The sequence below is a fragment of the Oncorhynchus mykiss genome, chromosome 17 (assembly GCF_057628025.1).
Source record: "Oncorhynchus mykiss isolate SJ-2025 chromosome 17, ASM5762802v1, whole genome shotgun sequence".
In the NCBI taxonomy this organism is placed as follows: domain Eukaryota; kingdom Metazoa; phylum Chordata; class Actinopteri; order Salmoniformes; family Salmonidae; genus Oncorhynchus; species Oncorhynchus mykiss.
Genome location: NC_143038.1, coordinates 10,860,524 through 10,883,545, shown reverse-complemented (window position 1 = coordinate 10,883,545; position 23,022 = coordinate 10,860,524). Strand labels below are relative to the sequence as shown.

General features: G+C 43.9%; 1 protein-coding gene across 13 annotated transcripts in view; it reads left to right on the top strand.

Moving 5' to 3' along the window:
- The first annotated feature begins 21,158 nt into the window (after positions 1-21,158).
- LOC110493663 (SEC14-like protein 1) overlaps positions 21,159-23,022 on the top strand; it is a 63,752-nt gene continuing 61,888 nt past the window's right edge. For 10 of the 13 annotated variants that reach the window (XM_090204795.1, XM_090204791.1, XM_090204789.1 and 7 more), the window contains exons 1-2: positions 21,310-21,482; positions 22,495-22,622. The gene's annotated coding sequence lies outside the window, so the exon portion shown is untranslated. Of the gene's footprint in view, positions 21,483-22,494; positions 22,623-23,022 lie in introns of all 13 variants that reach the window. The other 3 variants (XM_090204793.1, XM_090204779.1, XM_090204781.1) reach the window with 2 other exon arrangements.

Genomic DNA, 23,022 nt, shown 5'->3' with positions numbered 1-23,022 from the left:
ACACACTACTTCTAATGCAGCAGCTGTATCCCACCAAAGCCAGGCAGATTTTGAACCCTCGTCCATCGATTTAAAGAGATTTCTATCTGATCCTACAGAGCTTTGATTGACAGTTTTCAGGGAGAGCGATCACCAATCCCTCTCCCATCCCATCCCGCCCCTGGCCATACTGTTTCTGTGCAGTTTAACGCTCAGCCATTATGCTGGGTTATATGTGCGTCCATCTCTGGTCCTTCTCATGAATCTCATATCTGCCCAGTGGAGTGAAGAACTGCCAGGAGTTTCCTCCTCCCAGAACTTGACACTAACATAGAATACACATTTTTACGGCTTTTTCACTCCTCGTTGCAGTCAATCATGCGACTGGATCGTGTTTTAAAGGCAATGTTCATGTGCGGGCATATTCTACCTGTCAATCAAACATTTTTACCTCCATAATTAAAATGTCTCACAAGTTGAAGGCAATGTCCATGGGCAGCATCCTCTACCTGTCAATCAATTATTGTTCACCGCCACAATCAAAGTGAATAGTTTTTCCGATGAGGAGGTGATCTTCTTATGAGAATGTGATATTCCTATGAGAATGTACATTTTTAGTTCTGCTTTTCTAGTTGTATAATTGCTCTACGACGGTGTCAGAACAGGTAATGTGGCCAGGGGCTGGGGAACTGGTAACGCAGCGCTACATCTCGTGGTGTTGCAGCATATGTTGCCTGCCGGCATATGTCAACTGCCGAGGGAGACCAGCCAATTAAACAGCAGTCTGTGGCAGGAGGTGGCTGTCTGTAACACCGTCTCGCAGGTGCGTTTGTAGCGCAGGATCACTGAATTATTCTCGACCACCCCATTGGCTGCCTCCCTTTAAAAGTGCTGCCAGAAGAGGAGTAAGGTGAGCTTGTGTTTTGGCTATGCCTTTGAGATACAGGATGTGTATAGTGTGGACGTGGTACAAAAGTCCCTGCATCCCAAACCAGCCAGTGGAACCAGCCGGTGCTGCATCCTTCCTGAGACCTAGAAGTACTGTCAAATCAAATCAAATCAAATTTATTTATATAGCCCTTCGTACATCAGCTCATATCTCAAAGTGCTGTACAGAAACCCAGCCTAAAACCCCAAACAGCAAGCAATGCAGGTGTAGAAGCACGGTGGCTAGGAAAAACTCCCTAGAAAGGCAAAAAACCTAGGAAGAAACCTAGAGAGGAACCAGGCTATGTGGGGTGGCCAGTCCTCTTCTGGCTGTGCCGGGTGGAGATTATAACAGAACATGGTCAAGATGTTCAAATGTTCATAAATGACCAGCATGGTCGAATAATAATAAGGCAGAACAGTTGAAACTGGAGCAGCAGCACAGTCAGGTGGACTGGGGACAGCAAGGAGTCATCATGTCAGGTATTCCTGGGGCATGGTCCTAGGGCTCAGGTCAGTTGAAACTGGAGCAGCAGCACGGCCAGGTGGACTGGGGACAGCAAGGAGTCATCATGTCACCCAGGTTAGAGAAATGCTTTTCAGGGCCAGTGTTATAGACGATGTTTCGGGAGTTTGTTGTGTTGCAGTGCGGAGGGTTGTGAGTTCGCACCCCAGTCAGGGCGGAATTTCCACTCCTTCACACTTCCAGAGAGAGAAAAGTCCAACAGTGAAGAGTTGAATTTTACCTTGGAATAAACAGAACATTACTCATCTGTGGCCGGTGAGACTTTACACGCAGGCCGGCAGGAAGAGACAAATCTATATCTTATTTATGCAAGTGTCCTTCGTCCTCCAGATTGTCTGACACAAAAGCATTTTCAGTGGTGAATCCCTGAGATGTTCTTTTCGATTCTCTACAGCTCCATTCAGTACATTTGTGCTCTTGCTGTGTGATCAACACTAGATAATAACAGAAGCATTTGAGATGGCATGTTTCAAGTGCAATCTTTCAGGAAGTCAGGTGTCTTTCTCTAACTGGCTATATTGTTTGGTGAGTGTGATTGGACCATTTGAGCATCCTGTAGACACAATGAAAGGCAAACAAAAGAAGTCAACATCAGCACCCACCTGAGACAAAAAGACATGAATGACCTCATGTTGAGAATTGTATGGGATATTATAATATTAAATCTGCATGAAGAAACCTGACACAGATTCTGCTGCCGAGGTTCATACAGTGCTGACAGAGAAAGAAGCCCAGCCTAGTTAACTGCACTGGCCCACTTGGCAGTGTCTCAGCATGGGCTCTCTCTCTCTGTCTTTCGCTCTGTCTTTCTCTCACTCTCTCCATCGCTCTCTCACTCTCTTTCTCTCCACCATCTCCCTTTCTGTCTGTCTCTCTCTATCTGTCTCTCTCCCTCCCTCTCTTTCTCCACCATCTCTGTCTCTCTCGCTCTTTCTCGCTCTCTCTGTCTCTGTCTGTCTCTGTCTGTCTGTTTTTGTCTCTCTCTCTCTCTGTCGCTCTCTGTCTCTCTCTCCCCACCACCTCTGTCTCTGTCTGTCTCGTTCTCTCTCTCTCTCTCTCCCTCTCACTCCACCATCTCTCTCTTTCTCTCCATGCTCTCTCTCTCCATCCCAGCTGTGTTCTACAGTGTTATTTATCCTGGTCTTCTGGAACAACAGCTTATCGCACCACCCAAGCCTGTTCCAATTAGCTCTACTTCTGGGGATCATCCACACACTCTCTAAGCATCTGCTCTGTCGTGCGCATGTATGTGTGTGAGACACTGACAGGGTTCGAACCCATGTCTCGTGAAAAGTGCATTGGCCCGCTAAGCCAAACACCTGCGCCTAATTGAAAGGGTAGACACCTGCGTCTCAGTCTTTGTGTGATATGTTTCATTTGATAGATGTTGCTCAGCTCAACATAACTGCAAATCAGTACCTCATTTATTTCATTTGGAACCATGCCTCTCTCATTCCTTTCCAAGCCAACTTACGTGATATAAGGCCGGGTTGTTTTTTCCCAGCTACTCTCGTGTTGAGACCGTACCACCAAACAAAGATAGGAAGGAAAGAGTGGAATGAACGAGAGAGGAGTGAAGCAGTAATTACTGGCTTGGTTGCTGTGTTTCAGGGCTGCTGCCTATGTTAGTGGCTCAAGGTGCCTAGCTAAGTGAAATAGACTGCTTTCTTTGAAGGGCATTCTGTCCTCATATAGAGGTGTAACTAAGCACGCACACACACACACACACACACATACACATGCACATGCACACATACACATACACATACACATACATATACACACATACACATACACATACACTTAATGAAAGAGAACGACTCTCTGGGCTGATATGTGACCCGCTAGCACCTCCCCTGGTAAGAGGGGAATGAGGCAACCTCAGAGTTCCACACAAGGATACTAGATTGACACATACAGGAATGAAATGGACATGGAATGGTAGTGGTTCTATAATGGACAGAAAACAGGGGTAATGAATACACTGTACACAAGACAATAACTCATAGCACAAGTAGAGTCGCAAAGCTATTAACAAAGGAAGGACTGTAGACTGCAGTGTATCAATGGAACATTATGTCAATCTATACAGTATTGTCACGTCTACTCCAATTGCCCCGCTCCGGCGCTCAACGTTGCCGGTTTACTAACTACCAGACCTGGCAACCCATTATTACGGACACCTGGCAACCCATTATTACGGACACCTAGCAACCCATCACTACGCACACCTGCACCCCATCATCCTTGATTACTTACCATTTATCTAGCACTCTATTTCTGTCAGTCATCAGGTAGTATTGTTTATATTTCCTTGTTAGACGCTTCTCTTGTTTTGTATTCCTTCCATGCGTCTACTTTACAAGCATCCGTATGCGTGATATATGTGAAGTAACCCAGACTGCTCTACATTGAAAGTTACATGTGAAGCCTCGTACAAGGGATTCTTTTACAATTGTCCCATCACTGGTGAAGTTTAATTCATTCACGCATTTGTGTGTTCAGCTAGAGTAAGAACCTCTGCTGTTCAAAAGCAGACCCGCTGAGGGAAAAAAAAACGGATCCGAATGAACGTTGTTTCCACGTCACTTCGTCGCCATTTCAACAAAATGATTTGTGATGGAGTTGAATCAGCGTGGAAAAATGATTGGATTTTCAAAAAGTCATCAACGTATGGGGGGGGGGGGGGGGGATCGGCCAATTTTTTTAAACCTAAATCCTGTGACAATGGTGAAATATTTGATTAATTTGACGTTGGTTGACAACTCAACCAAAGTTAAATCAAAACTAGAAGTGACATCTGTGTCTAACCAGTGGGGAATGCACGGGACTCTTGATGCATTGCCAATCCTTTATCAGCCTTGTCATTCTTGGTATCATAGAACCAAAATTACATTCTAACCCTTCTGTCAAATGACTTGCCTAGTTCTCTCAGTTTGCTTCATCTACAATTGAAATCCACCGAGCATTGGACTTTAGAAGCACGACCATGACTGATATCCCTCTATCTGCCTGCGCAGCTTTCCCACCCCATTTGTAATCCCATCCAATTCCAGGCTTGCAGGAGCAGGACCCATACGGAATACCGGGAAGAAATTCCCAGGGATTTTCTGCCTCATCTGTTCCTGGTAGGCAGATGGTGATGGAAAACTGAAAGGTGTCGTTTGTCTTCATCAGCCTCCCACTCCGTGAGGATCGAATGGAGAGGAAGAGGGGGAGGAGGAGGTGGAGGGAGGAAAGGAGGATGCAGGTTATCTATAAATGGCTGTGACTGAGATTGTCGTGTGAGCTGGGAGCTTGAGACATGAAACATGTCAGCTCCCGAGATTACTAATATAGATTTTCCCATACAGCCTGGGATATGGAGGGACAGAAGAACGGAGAGAGGAGAGGGGTGGAGTGTGGTGTGGGGGGCAGAGGTGCTCCCAGCTAGAACATTTGGATCTTTGGAAGTTGTGGGAAAGTACGTTTTTGGTTTTCCATTGGTTCTGGGTACAAAGCCATACGTTTCCTGACTGGTAAAACTGACAGTATTTTCAACTTTCCGAGAAGTGAATTACAGTTCCCTGTTCTGGGAACCTTAATGTTTAGGTTGCAGAAAGGTTCTGGGAACGTTTTACTTTGGTTCACTGAACGTTTCTATGAATGTAAATTATTGGTTATTTGAAGGTAATAAAAATGATGTTCTGAAAACATGTTTTTTGATAACAATGCTAGCTTAGTTTGGGTTGACTGTTTTGAACTCCAAGCACTGATGGAAATTGATTTGCTTAGGCATTAATCATGCAAATAGATTTTTTCTATTGGGGCACAGCATTAGTGAATTTCTAAGCTATGCTCTTCTGTTTCCTAGCCATGGAATTAGTCCATGGCTAGATAGTTTTGTTGATGCTGACAACGGAATGTATATGTTTTCAATAACATTCTTAGAACATTCTCTGAAAGTTACTAAAGTTGTCTTGTGGTTTTTATGAAAGGTTTTCTTAACGTTCTCTGAACAATGTGAGAACATGACTTTAAATAGAAAGAACCATATGGAAACTTGTAGGAAACGTTATGCTGAAGCACTAAAATTCCCACAGAAGAATGTTGTTTCTTAACGTTCTCTGAACTATTTGAGCACATTCCAATGTCAAACCAGTTGGAGAGCGTTTGTAGAACATTACCAAAATTGAAATTAAATGTAAACATGTATGAACTTTCAGGAGACTTTCTGTTAAAACTTCTTCAGGATCAGTGGGTCCCCTGCGGGATGGTTGTGCTAACGTAGGCTAATGCGATCAGCATGAGGTTGTAAGTAACAAGAACATTTCCCAGGACATCTGATATTGTCAGAAAGCTTAAATACTTGTTAATCTAACTGCACTGTCCAATTAACAGAGCTATTACAGTGAAACAATGCCATGCTATTGTTTGATGAGAATGCACAGTTTTGAACATAAAGTTATTAATAAACAAATTAGGCACATTTGGGCAGTCTTGACGCAACAGAAATGCAATGGTTCATTGGATCAGACTAAAAGTTTGCACATACACTGCTGCCATCTAGTGGCTAATATCTAAATTGCACCTGGCCTGAAATAAATAACATTATGGCCGGTTGTTTTTTTCTTTGTATTATCTTTTACCAGATCTAATGTGTTATTTTTTTAATCATTTTTATCATTTTTGGCCAAAAATCACATACCCAAATCTAACTGCCTGAGAGCTCAGGCCCTGAAGCAAGGATATGCATTTTCTTGGTACCATTTGAAAGGAAACACTTTGAAGTTTGTGGAAATGATCGCTGAGTTGGTTCCAAAGCCAAGCAACTATCCTTGCACCATTCCCAGAAAGTTGTGGGAAGGTTAATAACCATAGGACAACCACACTCTCACCGAGCTATAAGTAATACATGGTTCTCAGAACGTTATATGCTAGCTGGGTTATCTCTTATGTGACTCTCTCTGTCGCTACCCACTCCTCTCTTTCTCCTCTCATTTATCTCTTTCTCGCTTTCTCTCTCTCTCTGCCTCCCTCCCTCTCCTCCTCCCCAGAGCCTCCTCTTTGACATGCTGCACCACAATTATGTATCACTGTGCCATCTGCCCCATCAAAAGTGAATAACTTTACAACCACACTTTCTCTCTCTGCTGAGACACACAAACACATACAGGTAGCCTCGAGGTTAGAGCATTGGGCCAGTAACTGATAGGTTGCTGATTTGAATTATGGAGCTGACAAGGTGAAAAATGTGTCACTGTACCCTTGAGCAAAGCACTTAACCCCAATTGCTCCAGGGGTGCAGGACAATGGTGACTCTGGCTGTGACCCCATTCCTTGCAGGTGTCTCAGGGGGAGTTGGGATATGCAAGAAACACATTTTCATTCTGCACTTGTACAAGTGTGTAACAGGACAAGTAAAATCACCCCCCCCCCCCTAATTAGTATCACACACCTGCCCTTTAACCTTGCATGAGTCTCAAATGAAATAAAATGTGCCGAATACAACAGGTGTTACCGTGAAATGCTTACTTACAAGCCCTTAATCAACAATGCAGTTTTAAGAAAAATAAGAATTAAGAAAATATTTACTAAATAAATTAAAGTAAAAAAATGTAATAAATAAAAACACAATACAATGACAAGGCTATATACAGGGGGTACCAATGTGTGGGGGTACATGTTGGTAGGGGTAAAGTGACTATGCATAGATAATAAACAGAGTAGCAGTAGCATAAAAAAAGGGGGGGAGGGGTCAATGCAAGTAGTCCGGGTAGCCTGTTACCGTAGCTAAGCTCTCTGCCCCAATCAGACAGGTCCTTTAGAAAAACAAACAAATGGGCAGGGTGTGTCACCATGATCATCCTATAACACATCTCAGACCAGTGTGCAGCAACTAGCAATGCTATATTGACTGCGGACCGGGACATTCACTTGATCAGCTAGCTATGCTGGCAACTTGTTTGGTCCAACGGGACCAGTGGCTCATTCTAGTTAGTCTAGTTAGTCCTTTCTAGCTATAGAAACTATCCCGAGGTTCCATGGGGTTTACAGCTACACGACAAACCCCCCCCCTGTCCATGCTGGGAAAGATCCTACCCTCCCTGGGGCCTTTATCAACCTCCCTCAGTCTGTCTGCTCCAGAAGGTTGCTGTTCTGTTCTAATGTTCTAATCAGCAGGACAGGAGTAATGGCAGACAGGAGGGAGCGTGCCCGGGAAAAAAACAGGGATCAAAAGAGGGACACTCCTCGTCACTCACTCACGGGTGATTGGCCTCCACAGAGGGAGGGAGAGCGCTCTCGGCTACAGGCAGACAGACACCCAGTCAGCCCCAAAACTTTCAGCCGAGAGTAAACAGCTCCACCACAACCACCCCTCTCACACATAGCTCTGCTGATGATTGGAGTTAAATTGGAAAGGAGAGCAGAGGCATGCAATACACCATAGTAATCAATGAAGCTGTGCTCTGGCTTTGCTCTAGTTTAGTCGGCAACTCTTGACATTGGGGAACATCATTGTGTTGATCCTTTTTATTTTCCCTCCAGAGTTTACCTTATTGAATGGATCCTGTGATGATGAAGTATTATTGATATGATTGTTGAACAGAGGGAATGTAAGGTAAAGGTTGTTGGTGGTGATGATGATGATGATGGTGAAGCAGGGCTAGTGCTGCTGATCTCAGAACTGGTAACCTTCTTGGGACGGTAGTAGTTCCATCTAGTCTATCTTATGGCATCGCGTGATCTAGAGGGACAACATGTTCAATGGTCCATCCGTCAATCACCAAAACAGCTGTCTTTAGAAGGACTTTTTCATGTACAAGTTCTCTTCATAAAATGGCGTACGGCTCCATCTAGTGGCTCTTTTTTTTTTTTAAGAAACAGGAGACAGAAGTTCCATGAACAGTGATCTATTTTTGGCATGAGTTATACTCACAATAACTTACATGATATGGATGTGCAATGTGACTGCTGTATGTGACTACTCAACAGAAGTAATTTCTCAAGCAATAATTGTTTCTGGGAGTGGTCTGAGTATGGAAGGGGAGAAAAAGCTGTTATTGTCAGAGAAGTTTAGACCTCTTTCTTATTGGTCTATGACATCATTTACCACCTGGTGATGTAACCAGGCAGGCCAAAACGCCATCCTACCTAAACAGCTTTTCAAACAGCTCTTACACTAAAAACGACATTATCATTATGTTCACAATTTCACATTATTATTCAAATCTCATAGTGTGGAAATATATATAAAACACAGGAAATGTTCGTTTTTGACTGCATTGGGCCTAATGTTTCCTCTTTCCTCTTCTGAAGTGAGCAACACCCCCTCCTATTGTTGAGCATCTGAAAGAGTATTAAAACAGAATCACACATTGGCTTGTGGCACAATTAACATAAACAGGCTAACTCTTTACCTAACAAATTACTTTGGTTTATCTCAATCAAATCTTTAAAGCGGTGATTTCTCCTCTTCCGCCTGCTGCTGGGCTGCCAGAGTCTGCCAATCTCCTTCTCTGCTTTCACCAGCTTTGTGGCCAACTCAGTGCTGGCCCCAGGCTCTTTTTCGAAATGCCTCTCTTCCTTCATTATTGCCATCTTGCCCTCCAGCTCAGCCTTGAGCTGCTCAAAGGAGATCCTCCATTGCTCCACATTAGCCTGGATCTCTCTCAGCTGGGTGCAGATAGTCGAGACTGTTTCCCTTTTAGTGAAGTTGTTCTCCAGCTCACTCTTCTTCTCCTCCATTTTCCCTGGCTCGCTCTAGCCAGCTGAGAGGCCCCGCTCTCCTCGTCCTGCAGTCTGGCCTCCATAACTGCCATCTCCCCCTCCAGCTGGGAGGCCCTGGTCTCAGACTCCTCGTTGATTCTAAGTGTGTCTTTCAGAGCCTTCTCCAGCTGGGAGGCCCTGGTCATCCTTCAGTTGATGAGATGTCTCTTCAAGGCCTCTCTCTCCATCCACAAAGCTCCTCCACATTCCTCTTCCGCTCCTCAATGGTTCTCTGCTGCATGGCCCCACGGAGCTTCTCTTCAGGCTGTCCTTGACGTTCTGCAGCTCACAACATTTTATCGTTGGTGTTCCGCCATAGATACGTTTCAACACAGATCCAAAAAAGGATTGTACGCGATTTGAGAAAAACTGTAAGTAAAAGGATCTTATACAGCTAGCTTATATACCTCGCTGACAGAATCCCTTTTATACTAGTTTATAGAATTACATTTGAGTAATTTAGCAGGCGCTCTTATCGAGAGCGACTTACTAGTTAGTGCATTCATAGCTAGGTGGGACAATCACATATCACAGGAATGCTAAGTACACATTTCCTCAATAAAGTAGTTATCAGCAAAGTCAGCTGATAGAAATGGGTGGGGTGGGTGTGAGGGGGGAGGGGTCTATTGTAGGTGTTGGTTAATTCAGTACATTCCTTATAACGTATAACATAAAGTGCTGTGTGTCAACGTATCATGATTGAGATGTTTTGCTATCACCTCCAGGTGTGGTTTGATGTCTTTTCAGTACAGTCTGTGCTGCGCACTGGCCATCAGCGGAGGGATGGTTTATGTTTGTTGTAGGAATATAACGTTTGGTGTGCGCATCTGCACTAAACATTAGGAACACCTTCCTAATGTTTAGTTGCACCCCCTTTTGCCCTCAGAACCGCCTCAATCCGTCGAGGCATGGACTCTACAGGGTGTCGAAAGCGTTCCACAGGGATGCTGACCCATGTTGACTCCAAAGCTTCTCAGTTGTGTCAAGTTGGCTGGATGGTGGACCATTCTTGATACACATGGGAAACTGTTGAGCATTAAAAATATATATTTTTAACACCAGCGTTGCAGTTCTTGACACACTCAAACCAGTGCGCGCCTAGCATACCCCGCTTAAATATTTTGTCTTGCCCATTCACCCTCTGAATGGCACACATACATCATCTCTCAATTGTCTCAAGGCTTAAAAATCCTTCTTTAACCTGTCTCCTCCCCTTCATCCACACTGATTGAAGTGGATTTGACAAGTGACGTCAATAAGGGATCTTAGCTTTCACCTGGATTCCCCTTGTCAGTCTGTCATGGAATGTTTTCCGAATGTTCTACAAATTAATGAAGTGTATTTTTATTGGGCATTTACTCCCTGTAGCTAATGTAAAAATATATACATAAAGTTAGAATACACATTACGTTCAGATAAGAACCAAGTGCAGATTGTGTTGAAGTAACACTTTATTTCAACAACAGGGGCAGGCAAACAGGTCAAAGCAGGCAGGGGTCAATAATCCAGAGTAGTGGGGCAAAGGTAGAGGATGGCAGGCAGGCCCAGGCAGAGATCGGTAATCCAGAGTAGTGGGGCAAAAATAGAGGACGGCAGGCAGGCCCAGGCAGAGATCGGTAATCCAGAGTAGTGGGGCAAAGGTAGAGGATGGCAGGCAGGCCCAGGCAGAGATCGGTAATCCAGAGTAGTGGGGCAAAGGTAGAAGACGGCAGGCAGGCCCAGGCAGAGATCGGTAATCCAGAGTAGTGGGGCAAAGGTAGAGGATGGCAGGCAGGCCCAGGCAGAGATCGGTAATCCAGAGTAGTGGGGCAAAGGTAGAAGACAGCAGGCAGGCCCAGGCATAGATCGGTAATCCAGAATAGGGGCAAAGGTAGAGGATGGCAGGCAGGCCCAGGCAGAGATCGGTAATCCAGAGTAGGGGCAAAGGTAGAAGACAGCAGGCAGGCCCAGGCAGATATCGGTAATCCAGAGTAGGGGCAAAGGCACCTACTCTCAAAGGCACCGGCAAAGGCACTCAGCTCTGAGTCAGGACAGACAAGGGTGGGGGAGGAGCAGGACCTGAGACCAACCACTGGTTGACTTGACCAAACAAGACAAACTGGCAACAGACAAACAGAGAACACAGGTGTAAGTACTCAGGGGATAATGGAAAATGTGGGCGATACCTGGAGGGAGGAGGAGACAAACACAAGGACAGGTGAAACAAATCAGGGCGTGACACTTTACAGTCTATTTTTTTTGCCAACCTAGAGGATGGTTTTCCCAATGGTTTATTTAAAGAGGAAGTTCAGTATTTTACAACACTCAATGTTAGATGGTTCAGGCGAGTTAATTAAGAACAAATTCTTATTTACAATGACAGCCTGGCCACTGACAACTGGGAAGTGCAGAGCAATACATGAAATAGCAAAACAACATTGAAATCACAGGACAAGACAGACAGAAGGACAGGGACAATATTGACAAACACAAAAGTCAATACAGGAGAGTTACAGCACAAGGAGAACAGATATCACACAACGGGACAGAAACACATGGCCACAACACAACACTTAATAAAAACAGTCAGCATAGATAGTAGACGGTCAGCAATAAGTATGATAGAATATCAGGTACCGTGTCTATATGAAACACTTTAAGCGTCCATTGGAATGTCCATAATTCACATGCTATTTGTTAGAATAACACGTTTTCCATAAAAGTGTCTATGAATGACGTGATTCTGCAGAGTAACAATTTAAAGTCAGTGAGAATGACCAAGAATGACATGATAGGTTGCTGTGTGTCCACGGTGGAACTCAGACTGGGACATTGACTAACCAGCTGATGGAGTAGAGGCCACAGTGGAAATGCGGGACCAGGGAATGCAGGAACAGGCTTGGACTAAGCAGCTGGGCAGCCAGCAAATGCCGGGACCGCAGAGGGGACAGTCGCCAGGTAACCACAGGTAGCGGGTGTGAGGAGCTCCGATTCAGTTTGTTGACCATCACTAATTAGGAGGAGAAATCTTCGAGAATCATAAAGATGCTCCAATCAAATCCTAAAGGTGCTCCAAAGGCCATGGTGTGACTGTGAAGCCTCCTTTTTTCTCCTCATCCTGTTAAAAAAAACGTGATGTGTTTTCTCTTCTCTAGATATGATATACCTAGAGGAAGTTTCCTCCTTGGCTACATCCTGTGGCAGTTTATTGCATTCTTCTGCTTCCACGTTAAAGTGAGTATCGTCAGCCAAGTATTGGTTCGTGATGAAAATGATGATGATCACAGAGTATGCTGTGTACATCTTGGATAATGTGCAGGTCCTCCCCGGTGGTTCAAAGTACTCCTGAGACGAACCTGAACCAGCCCTCTCAGGAGATGAATACTCCATCCAGCGATGATGTCCTACAGACCTGTACGGAGGGTTAAGCCAAACCCCTGGACGACAAACTTATCGATAGCCCACCTGACAATGAACCCCCACTCTGTGACAACATACAGACCTTCCTTAGGGGGAACGAAAAACCACTCAAACTCGAAGACGTGAAGGACTCTAGAGGGTGATACTACTTCCCCTCCGTGACCTGCAGGTGTCCTCACAGATCAACGGCACACCCCTCGTCGATGAGCAGCAGTGTCAGTTGGTGCGGAGCCCGTGTGGACAAGCTGCAGCCCTGTCAGATGAGTGAAAGAGTCCGAAGTGCTGTACTCAGTACTGCTCGGAAAACACCTTGAGGCAGATCCAAGGAGGACATGCGGAGGGAAGGTGCAAGCAGTCTACTGTCAGCCCAGCCACCCTCCCCTCGCCTTCACACGCCCTTGCACACACCCGGGGATAATAAGGAGAAGAGAGAGAAGAGGAAGAAGGAGAAGAAGCCAGTCAGCTCCTTTCCTATGGACAACACACAGACATCCAACCATGTCCCCACAGATGTTGAGGAGCCCATTTCACAGGACAAGGTTTGGGGTGAGGTACAGACCTCCACCCATGTCGATGGCCAGGACAACACTACCAAAGCTAACGATACAATGGAGGATGAGGATACCATTTCAACAAGGAACAAGGTTTGGCATGAGATGCGACCCTTCCATTACTCCTGCCAGACCATCACAATTCCACCCATGGCCGATGAGGAGGAGCCTATCTCCCAGGCTATTGCTCCCTCCATTGCCATTAGGCAGTCCCCAAAAGTCGACGCCCCACCTCCCAACGAGGCCAGCTCCTTTGCCCCAAAGACTGAGGGGTGGTTCATTGAGGGAACTCCTAAAGGAGTCGACATGTATGTACTCTATGAGAGCAGGTGATTGTTTTAGTCAACATGTGGTTTTAACTCCAATACTGTCAGCCACCGTGTTACACAGCTTTATACCTGGTAGTGAACGTCTCAAACAACACATTATCAGTCACTAGCTTCATTTCTTGACCTTGTATTTGTTATGAAGAAGATAAAACAAACCGTTTTCTTCTCATGCAGTACTTGACTTTTCTTTTTCAATCATCTAACCCCAAAATCAGAAGGAGTTCGCGAGGCATGATCATGAACAGCATCTTAAAAGGCAATGTTGAAACGTTCAAGACATCTAATGAAACAGCATCTTCAAAATGTAATAAACACAAGATGTATTCAGGATAATCGTACTCTCTGACATTTCTTCAAAATAGGTCAAGTTTGAAGTTGTATTTTTTCTGCTTTTGCATTGCCATTGACTATTCCATGGGCCATGACTTATTTTTAATTATTGTGTTCAACGGTGTCTCACTCCTCGGGCTACATTTCCCTCTACAATTAAAAATGGTAGACTTTTGCAAGCATTTCTCTCATTCTCGGAGGTGCCTAGTGAGTGTGCAGTGATGTCCTCTACACTTGTCCAGGTGTGAGAGCTCTGGGGTATTTTTAGTACCAGAGAGGGGTGGGGAGCTCCCCAAGACAGAGAAACTGAGACAACAGCTGCACAGTGATACAGAAGAAGAGGAACCGAAATGTGGTCTCAAACCACAAGTCAGTGCACATACACACCCACATTCTTTTACAAACATGTCTCCGTCCCAAATGATACCCTCTACCCTTTATAGTACACTACTTCTGACCAGAGCCTTGGTCAAAAGTAGTGCACCATATTGGGAATAGGCCATTTGAGATGCATAAACATTCAGATAGATGACACAGGGAGGTGATAATAAAAGTGGTCCGTGATTTTCTATTCCAGATCATGATTCAGCTTACTCATGAGTCCACTTTGAAAATGAAAACACAAAGGTTTTCTGCGACGTGTTTTATAACCTCTATGCATTATGTTATATTATAAACTGGGTGGTTCGAGCCCTGAATGCTGATTGGCTGAAAGCCGTGGTATATTGGTATATACACTGCTCAAAAAAATAAAGGGAACACTAAAATAACATCCTCTGAATGAATGAAATATTCTTATTAAATACTTTTTTCTTTACATAGTTGAATGTGCTGACAACAAAATCACACAAATTATCAATGGAAATCAGATTTATCAACCCATGGAGGTCTGGATTTGGACTGACACTCAAAGTTAAAGTGGAAAACCACACTACATGCTGATCCAACTTTGATGTAATGTCCTTAAAACAAGTCAAAATTAGGCTCAGTAGTGTGTGTGGCCTCCAAGTGCTTGTATGACCTCCCTACAACGCCTGGGCATGCTCCTGGTGAGGTGGCGGATGGTCTCCTGAGGGATCTCCTCCCAGACCTGGACTAAAGCATCCGCCAACTGCTGGACAGTCTGTGGTGCAACGTGGCGTTGGTGGATGGAGCGAGACATGATGTCCCAGATGTGCTCAATTGGATTCAGGTCTGGGGAACGGGCGGGCCAGTCCATAGCATCAATGCCTTCCTCTTGCAGGAACTGCTGACACACTCCAGTCACGAGGTCTAGCATTGTCTTGCATTAGGAGGAACCCAGGGCCAACCGCACCAGCATATGGTCTCACAAGGGGTCTGAGGATCTCATCTCGGTACCTAATGGCAGTCAGGCTACCTCTGGCGAGCACATGGAGGTGCTGTGCGGCCCCCCAAAGAAATGCCACCCCACACCATGACTGACCCACCGCCAAACCGGTCATGCTGGAGGATGTTGCAGGCAGCAGAACGTTCTCCATGGCGTCTCCAGACTCTGTCACGTGCTCAGTGTGAACCTGCTTTCATCTGTGAACAGCACAGCGCGCCAGTGGCGAATTTGCCAATCTTGGTGTTCTCTGGCAAATGCCAAACGTCCTGCACGGTGTTGGGCTGTGAGCACACCCCCACCTGTGGACGTCGGGCCCTCATACCACCCTCATGGAGTCTGTTTCTGACCGTTTGAGCAGACACATGCACATTTGTGGCCTGCTGGAGGTCATTTTGCAGGGCTCTGGCAGTGCTCCTCCTGCTCCTCCTTGCACAAAGGCAGAGGTAGCGGTCCTGCTGCTGGGTTGTTGCCCTCCTACGGCCTCCTCCACGTCTCCTGATGTACTGGCCTGTCTCCTGGTAGCGCCTCCATGCTCTGGACACTACGCTGACAGACACAGCAAACCTTCTTGCCACAGCTCGCATTGATGTGCCATCCTGGATGAGCTGCACTACCTGAGCCACTTGTCTGGGTTGTAGACTCCGTCTCATGCTACCACTAGAGTGAAAGCACCGCCAGCATTCAAATGTGACCAAAACATCAGCCAGGAAGCATAGGAATTGAGAAGTGGTCTGTGGTTGCCACCTGCAGAACCACTCCTTTATTGGGGGTGTCTTGCTAATTGCCTATAATTTCCACCTGTTGTCTATTCCATTTGCACAACAGCATGTGAAATGTATTGTCAATCAGTGTTGCTTCCTAAGTGGAAAGTTTGATTTCACAGAAGTGTGATTGACTTGGAGTTACATTGTGTTGTTTAAATATTCCCTTTATTTTTTTGAGCAGTGTACATATCCTCTTAAGGATCGGACCCTTTTTAAAAATGTTCGTCTAAAATGACATACCCAAATCTAACTGTCTGTAGCTCAGGACCTGAAGCAAGAAAGCAAGAAAGCCCCCCCTCGTGCCTTATTGCTTAAATCGATACCAGACAGACAGAAGATGCTTCTGAGAGGAAAAGAAGACGCCATGCCCTATCTAGTGGATATATTCTCCTGAGACCCAGCAATTCATTTTTGTCCAAAAATATTCATTTTGGTTTGTGTCGAAGGACATACATGCCACTCTGTTAGGGCCTGTTGTACCTATGAGAGGACATTCAAGGCCTTTTAATGATATCACAATTGAATCATAAGTTATGTGTTCATACCCCTTTTTCATAATGAGAAATCATAGAGTTCTTATTGACCTCAAAAGCTACAAAAAATAGAATTGCTAAACTGTTCATTGACAATGCAAATGGTAGAGGAAGTGTGTGTTTATGGGTGGCTGGTTTTGGAAGGGGGAGTGGGGCTGGCTGACGGTTTCAGTACAGTAAGCTGCTCTTTATAGGAGGCATTGGGAGTTTCAGAGCTGCATTGAAGTGAAGACCGTGTGTGAAGACATCTCTTTCTCTGATATCACCTCTGCTTCCAACAGAAGAGATCACCATGTTCCTTTCTACTGCTTCTATTACAGCCCTGCTACTCACTCTGTCTGGTAAGACTGACTTAACACTGACTAACTACAGTAAAGTGAAATCCCTGACTATAGATTATATTGTAAATATGGAGATGATTACTTTCAGAAGTATTAATACCAGATCCATTGATATACTCTGCACTCACTAGGAGGCACAATGGTCTTGTATTGTAGGATTATGATGTATTGGAGTATTTTTATCCCCAATTACAACAAAATCTTTCTATATTTCTGCAGGTATGGAAGCTCTCGTACTGACCCAGGAAAAGTCCCTCTCCGTGAACCTGGGAGATAATTTGAAAATATCCTGTGCTGTTAGTGATAGCTCTCGGACCTGGACAATTTCATGGTACCGACAGAAGGCTGGAGGTGGCCCAAGTTTTTTGCTTGCTGACACCACAAGAGCAGCTGGGCTTCCTAACAGGTTCACATATTCTGAACCAGGATCTGGCTACACTGAGTATCTACACATCAATGAAATCACGGCTGAGGATGAGGCAGTGTATATCTGTGCTTGTGTTGGTGGCTGTGGCGCCAGTGTATAACACAGTGATGCAGTTCAATAGACTGCTCGTACAAAAATCCAACAGGGCTTCAGATTGGAAAATAATACTTATTAAATGTTCACAGGTCACTGAATGCCACCGTGTATAAAAGGGGATTGCGTTGGGTAACAATTCAATATCAAACTAAGTCCTTTGCTTCATTTTTTCATGGATTTCTACATCTTGATGAATGGAGACTTGCCAATGAGAAGAGCATGAAGAACGGTCTTCAGCACAGATGTTTTTGTATCGAGATGTATCACTGTGAGGACATGGTACCAAGTTTGGACAAGGAACTGAAGTCACCATTGGTGAGTAAAAACCCTTGTAAATAATCCCGTGATATGTTTTCTTATATCAACAAATCTGTATTTTTTTTTTTTACCTTTATTAAGTGACATGTAATGGTTAGAATATATTTTCAAATCTTCAGCATGTGTTGATTCAAATGTATATAACACAAAATATACATGATCAATAATAATGAATATTAATCATTGTTGAGGTAATATATTAGTTAAAATCATACTGTACATTCATTTATTTAATTTATGGTAACAGGGACTACAGTTGACAATTTGCCAGCTTGTTAAATCTGACACATTTATAGAGATGATCTTGATCAATGTGAATAGTCCCTTTCAAATAAACCTAATTAAGTCAAGTACACTAATTGTCTTATGAGAAAGAGGAAAGCATGTATTTTTTTGTTTCAGGATTATAAGTGATATTCTGGAAAATATAAATAGACTACAGAGGCAGTTGAAAGTTTAACACTAGGATATTACATCTATGTTCAAAGATAAATAATGAATTGTTTGAATTTTGACTGAATTTAAAACAATTACAGTGTACTTTAAGTTAAATTCCATTCTTGTTTTTTTCAATGAGAAAGTATCTTGATCCATCTCACTGTTGCAGTCTGTATCTTTTGTGTCCTCCCCTGTCAGCCCGTCCTCCATCACCCCCTTCTCTGGTCCTGATGGCCCCAGCCCAGGCCCCTCTCTCTGGGGACAAGACCACCCTGGTGTGCCTGGCGCAGGGCTTCCATCCTGACGGTGCCTCCCTGTCCTGGTCTGATGACGGTGGCTCTCTGACGGGTGCTGAAGTCCAGAAGGGCGAGTCTCAGCGCCAGGCTGACGGCACGTACACCCTGAGCAGCCTCCTTAGTCTGCCCTCAACACGCTGGAGCTCCGGACAGACCTTCACTTGTCACCTGAGCCACTCAGCACTGACCAACCCACTGAGCAGGAGTGTGAACAACGGGCAATGTTCAATGTTCGGTTAGGTTTGCATTTCCCCCACTAATGGTTAAGATTAGGATTGAGGGAGGGGAAGCTGATCCTAGAACTGCCCCCCCCCCTAGCAGCAGTGTTCCCCCAGATAGAGGGACTGTTAGAGTGCTTCACATAGTTTAATAGATTGGCAACTTGCTTTAGAAGTTATTGACGTTGAGTTTTTTTCATGATGTCTCTTTTTGTGAATAGGGGACCTCTGATGATGAATGCTGTATTGCTTGTGAAGTAATCTGAAGAATTTCTGCATGTTGATGTGATGAGTTGAATAAAGCATTTCATGATATGATGTTGCCTCTATTTGATATTTCAATAATGAAAGCCATTGTGCAAAGGCTTTAAAGTAGACTTTTACCATACAATTCTTCAGGGTTGGTGTTAATCCACTAATTTATTGGGACCGTATTCTGTTAGTCAGCACCTCTCCAACATTTTAGGGTGTGCGTCAACGAATGCTTTAGACTGCATGAGTGGCAATTCATTTTAGGGGTATATTCAGTCCGCATCGCTGAAGTCCAACTTTACAGCGTGATTGAAATTTAAATGGAATGTTTAAATACTACATTCATGTAAAGGCTGCATATATCGGCTCAATTGGAAATGACCTTTAGTCTACATTTCTATCTCCGAATCTGTAACATGCTGACCAGACGGACACGTCGCGTGCGCGAGCGTCACAAAATAAATTTTAGAAATCCATGTTATTCAATTATTGCACCCATGCTGCTCATGCGCCAATGAGCATCTGCGATGCCAAGGGCTAAAATAGAACTCCTTTCTATTTCTGACGCAGATCACGCTGCAAGTCCTGCCTCTCCCATCTCCTCATTGGTTTATAGAAGCAGGTACCCACGTGCCATTTCCTCATTGGTTATACCCATGTGTGTGATTGAAAGACGGACTGTTTTGCCGGTTGTCGTGGTAATACTATGAAAGTGTAGATGCAATCACCATATAAGTTCAAAGATGAAAAAGGAAACCTATTACAGGAATGTGGGGTGGCAGTCACTAAACATATTACAGACAGTGGCGACCTGTCAAGAATTTGGGGGGGGGGGGGGCTTGCCTGTTTTGCATGTTATTTTGGCATTAATACGTGTCACATCAGTTCACAAACAATGTAAAAAAGAATGTATCATTGAGTTAATAAAGCCACATACAAACATGGTCTCTTTTTTTGTTTTCTCGAGTAAAGCAGCTCCAAAATGCAGGTGTTTCAGCCTAGCTCAGTGTTTTCTGTGGTGGTGGCGAAGCCAGCAGACAATATGGAACGTTGCGCCATGATTGGCTCAGTGTTCCATCACTCGTGGGGACTTTACGTCACTGCCAAGTGTAAGAGGAGACATTGAAAATTATAGTCCTTCGGCTGCTGCCGTAGAAGTGCCCATCCAAGAAGGCTCAAGGTCAGTGGCCACAGATAAAATGACATCAAATCACGTTATATGTACAGTAGCTTTGATTGGACTGATCATGTCAACATCATACTTTCAAAATCTTAGCTAGCAGTCATCATCATGAATCAAATTGACAATCTACTGGCAAATCCTTTTTAATCCTTGTCATATGAAGAGAAATTATATATAAAACGTATAGGTGTTCATCGGCTATCGGACATTAACACTACACAAGTTGAAAATCGCAAATTCAATGAGTGGTTTGGAAGGAATCAATGACAGTGGCTGTGTGGTCCCAAATCTAGGATTAAGGGGCTATTTTCCAAGTTTAAAATGATAAACAATCAACATTAGCCATGCTGTCAATGAAGTATGATTTGTGTCGTGGTCAAAACAACTGTAAACTTGGAGGACCGCTGGGTCACCATCCTGTTAAAGTGAGCCAAGCACAACAATGTGATTCCAAAAAGTTCAGTTAGGTCAGTTAGGATCACCACTTTATTTTAAGAATGTGAAATGTCAGAATAATAGTATAGAGAATGATTTATTTCAGCTTTTATTTCTTTAATCACATTCCCAGTGGGTCAGAAGTTTACATACACTCAATTAGTATTTGTTATCATTGCCTTTAAATTGTTTAACTTGGGTCAAATGTTTCAGGTAGCCTTCCACAAGCTTCCCACAATAAGTTGGGTGAATTTTGGCCCATTCCTCCTGACAGAGCTGGTGCAACTGAGTCAGGTTTGTAGGTCTCCTTACTCAAACACACTTTTTCAGTTCTGCCCACACATTTTCTATAGCATTGAGGTCAGGGCTTTGTGATGGCCACTCCAATACCTTGACTTTGTTGTTCTTAAGCCATTTTGCCACAACTTTGGATGTACAGTTGGGGTCATTGTCCATTTGGAAGACCCATTTGAGACCAAGCTTTAACTTCCTGACTGATGTCTTGATCTGTGGGATTGTGACGTATGACAAAAATGCACATTCTAGAGTGGACTTTTATTGTCCACAGCACAAGGTACACCTGTGTAATGATCATGCTGTTTACTCAGCTTCTTGATATTCCACACCTGCCAACTGGATTCATTAACTTGGCAAAGGATAAATGCTCACATACAGGGATGTAAACAAATTAGTGCATTACATTTGAGAGAAATAAGCTTTTGATGCGTACGGAACCTTTCTGAGATCATTTATTTCAGTCATGAAACATGGGACCAACACTTTACATGTTGCGTTTATATTTTTGTTCAATATATGTAGGTCGTGAATGGCCTCACAGTCCAGTAGGTGGCGGTGTATGCATCTTAAATTGGGTGCGATCCGCCAACACAATCCCAAAGAAGAAGTATTTTTGTCATTGAGGCGGCATGCTAGCAAAGTAGAGCTCATTTTAAACTTTTGTTAAAACCCTACATGCGTTTATGTTTTGAGGAAAGGAGATGATTCGCTTGGATGGAAATGACCGAAACACATTGATGAACATGGTAAGAAATGTGTCCTTGCTAACCTACCAGCCAAAAGCTGACGTTAGCTTGCTACGTTTGTTAAACGTCCAACCAGGCCAAACAAGTGTAACGTTAGCTAGGACAATGACTGGGTCACATTTTGTAAAAAAAACGGGAACTTGTTTCTGTTGACTGTTGTATTTATAACATGTATCTGTCCTAAATGTCACCGTATTCCCTATTTTGACCAGGGCACTTAGGAAATAGGGTGCCATTTGGCAACCACGGTGTCGCGTTAGCTAGTCTGGTTTTGGACAGGTGCTGCAGTGTAGCCATCATGGCGGTAGGCTGTAACAGTTCGCGTGTTAAAATCTGGTGACTGACGTAAACACTTTAAATCATATATGCTCCTTTGGGACCCCTCTTTCAAAGATTAAAAACTCTTCTAGCGATGGTAGTGAAAATAATAGGCGACTTTATTATTTTTTTATACATGACCCAAAACATTATGGGACGTTAATTGCTTGATGAATTCAGAAACCACACCTGTGTAGACTCTTTCAATCTACGTTGTATCCTTCATTTACTCAAGCGTTTCCTTTATTTTGGTTGTTACCCGTATACTATAGCAGTACATTCTGTGAAGCCTGGCAGTTGTGAATATGTATACAGCAGTTTGACGCTCATGATACTGTGCACAAACCTTTGTCTTTAGAAACATACGTTCCCTCAGTTTTTTTTGTGTGTTAATCTAAAATTATGTAATGTATTTACTATTCAATTAAACTAGATTCGTTTTTACTAGCCAGCTGTCTAATTTAGTGACAGAGGTACTATAGAAAAGAGTACAGGTTTGGCTAGTACTCCACTGCCATAAAGGGTTCCCTGTTGGTGGTAATGATACATGTTGTCCAGTAAAAGGCGTGGGTACTAGGATAAGATCAATAAACTCAAGAGGAACAGAAAATATTGTAACATATGAAACCAATGTTTATCATCAAATATAAAATGCTCTTCTAAAACACTAATCTCCTATGTTTCCCATCTGTAGTGGTTCAGCATATCTCAACGAGTCGGTTGTCCTTGGAAGTCAAGAGATGCATGCTGACAATAGTACACACATTTCTGTGGAGCCAAGATCACAGATCCCTCTCACCTCTGCTGTAATTGGCCTACTGGGTAAGTAGGCTACATGGCTTGGCCTATAGTCTGGCTTTTTTCCTAAATGGCGCACTAGTCCCTATTTAGTGCACTACTTTTGTCCAGGGCGTTGGTCAAAGTAGTGCACTATATAGGTACTAGAGTGCCATTAGGGAATCACTGTGTAAATAATCTGGTCTTGGGCAGGTGCTGCAGTGTAGCCATCATGGCTGTATGCTGCAGCGTGTCTTGTTAGACCTAGACTATAACAGGGGGTTCTGTGAAGCTGCCTTGGCAGTTGCAGGTGTGAGCATGTATACAGCAGTTTGATGCTCATGTATGATACTGCAGACAAACGTTGTCTTTTAGAAAACTAAAGTTGTGTCCCTTCAATATTTTTTGGTGTTGAAATAAGTCCAAGGATGTACACGTACTTACA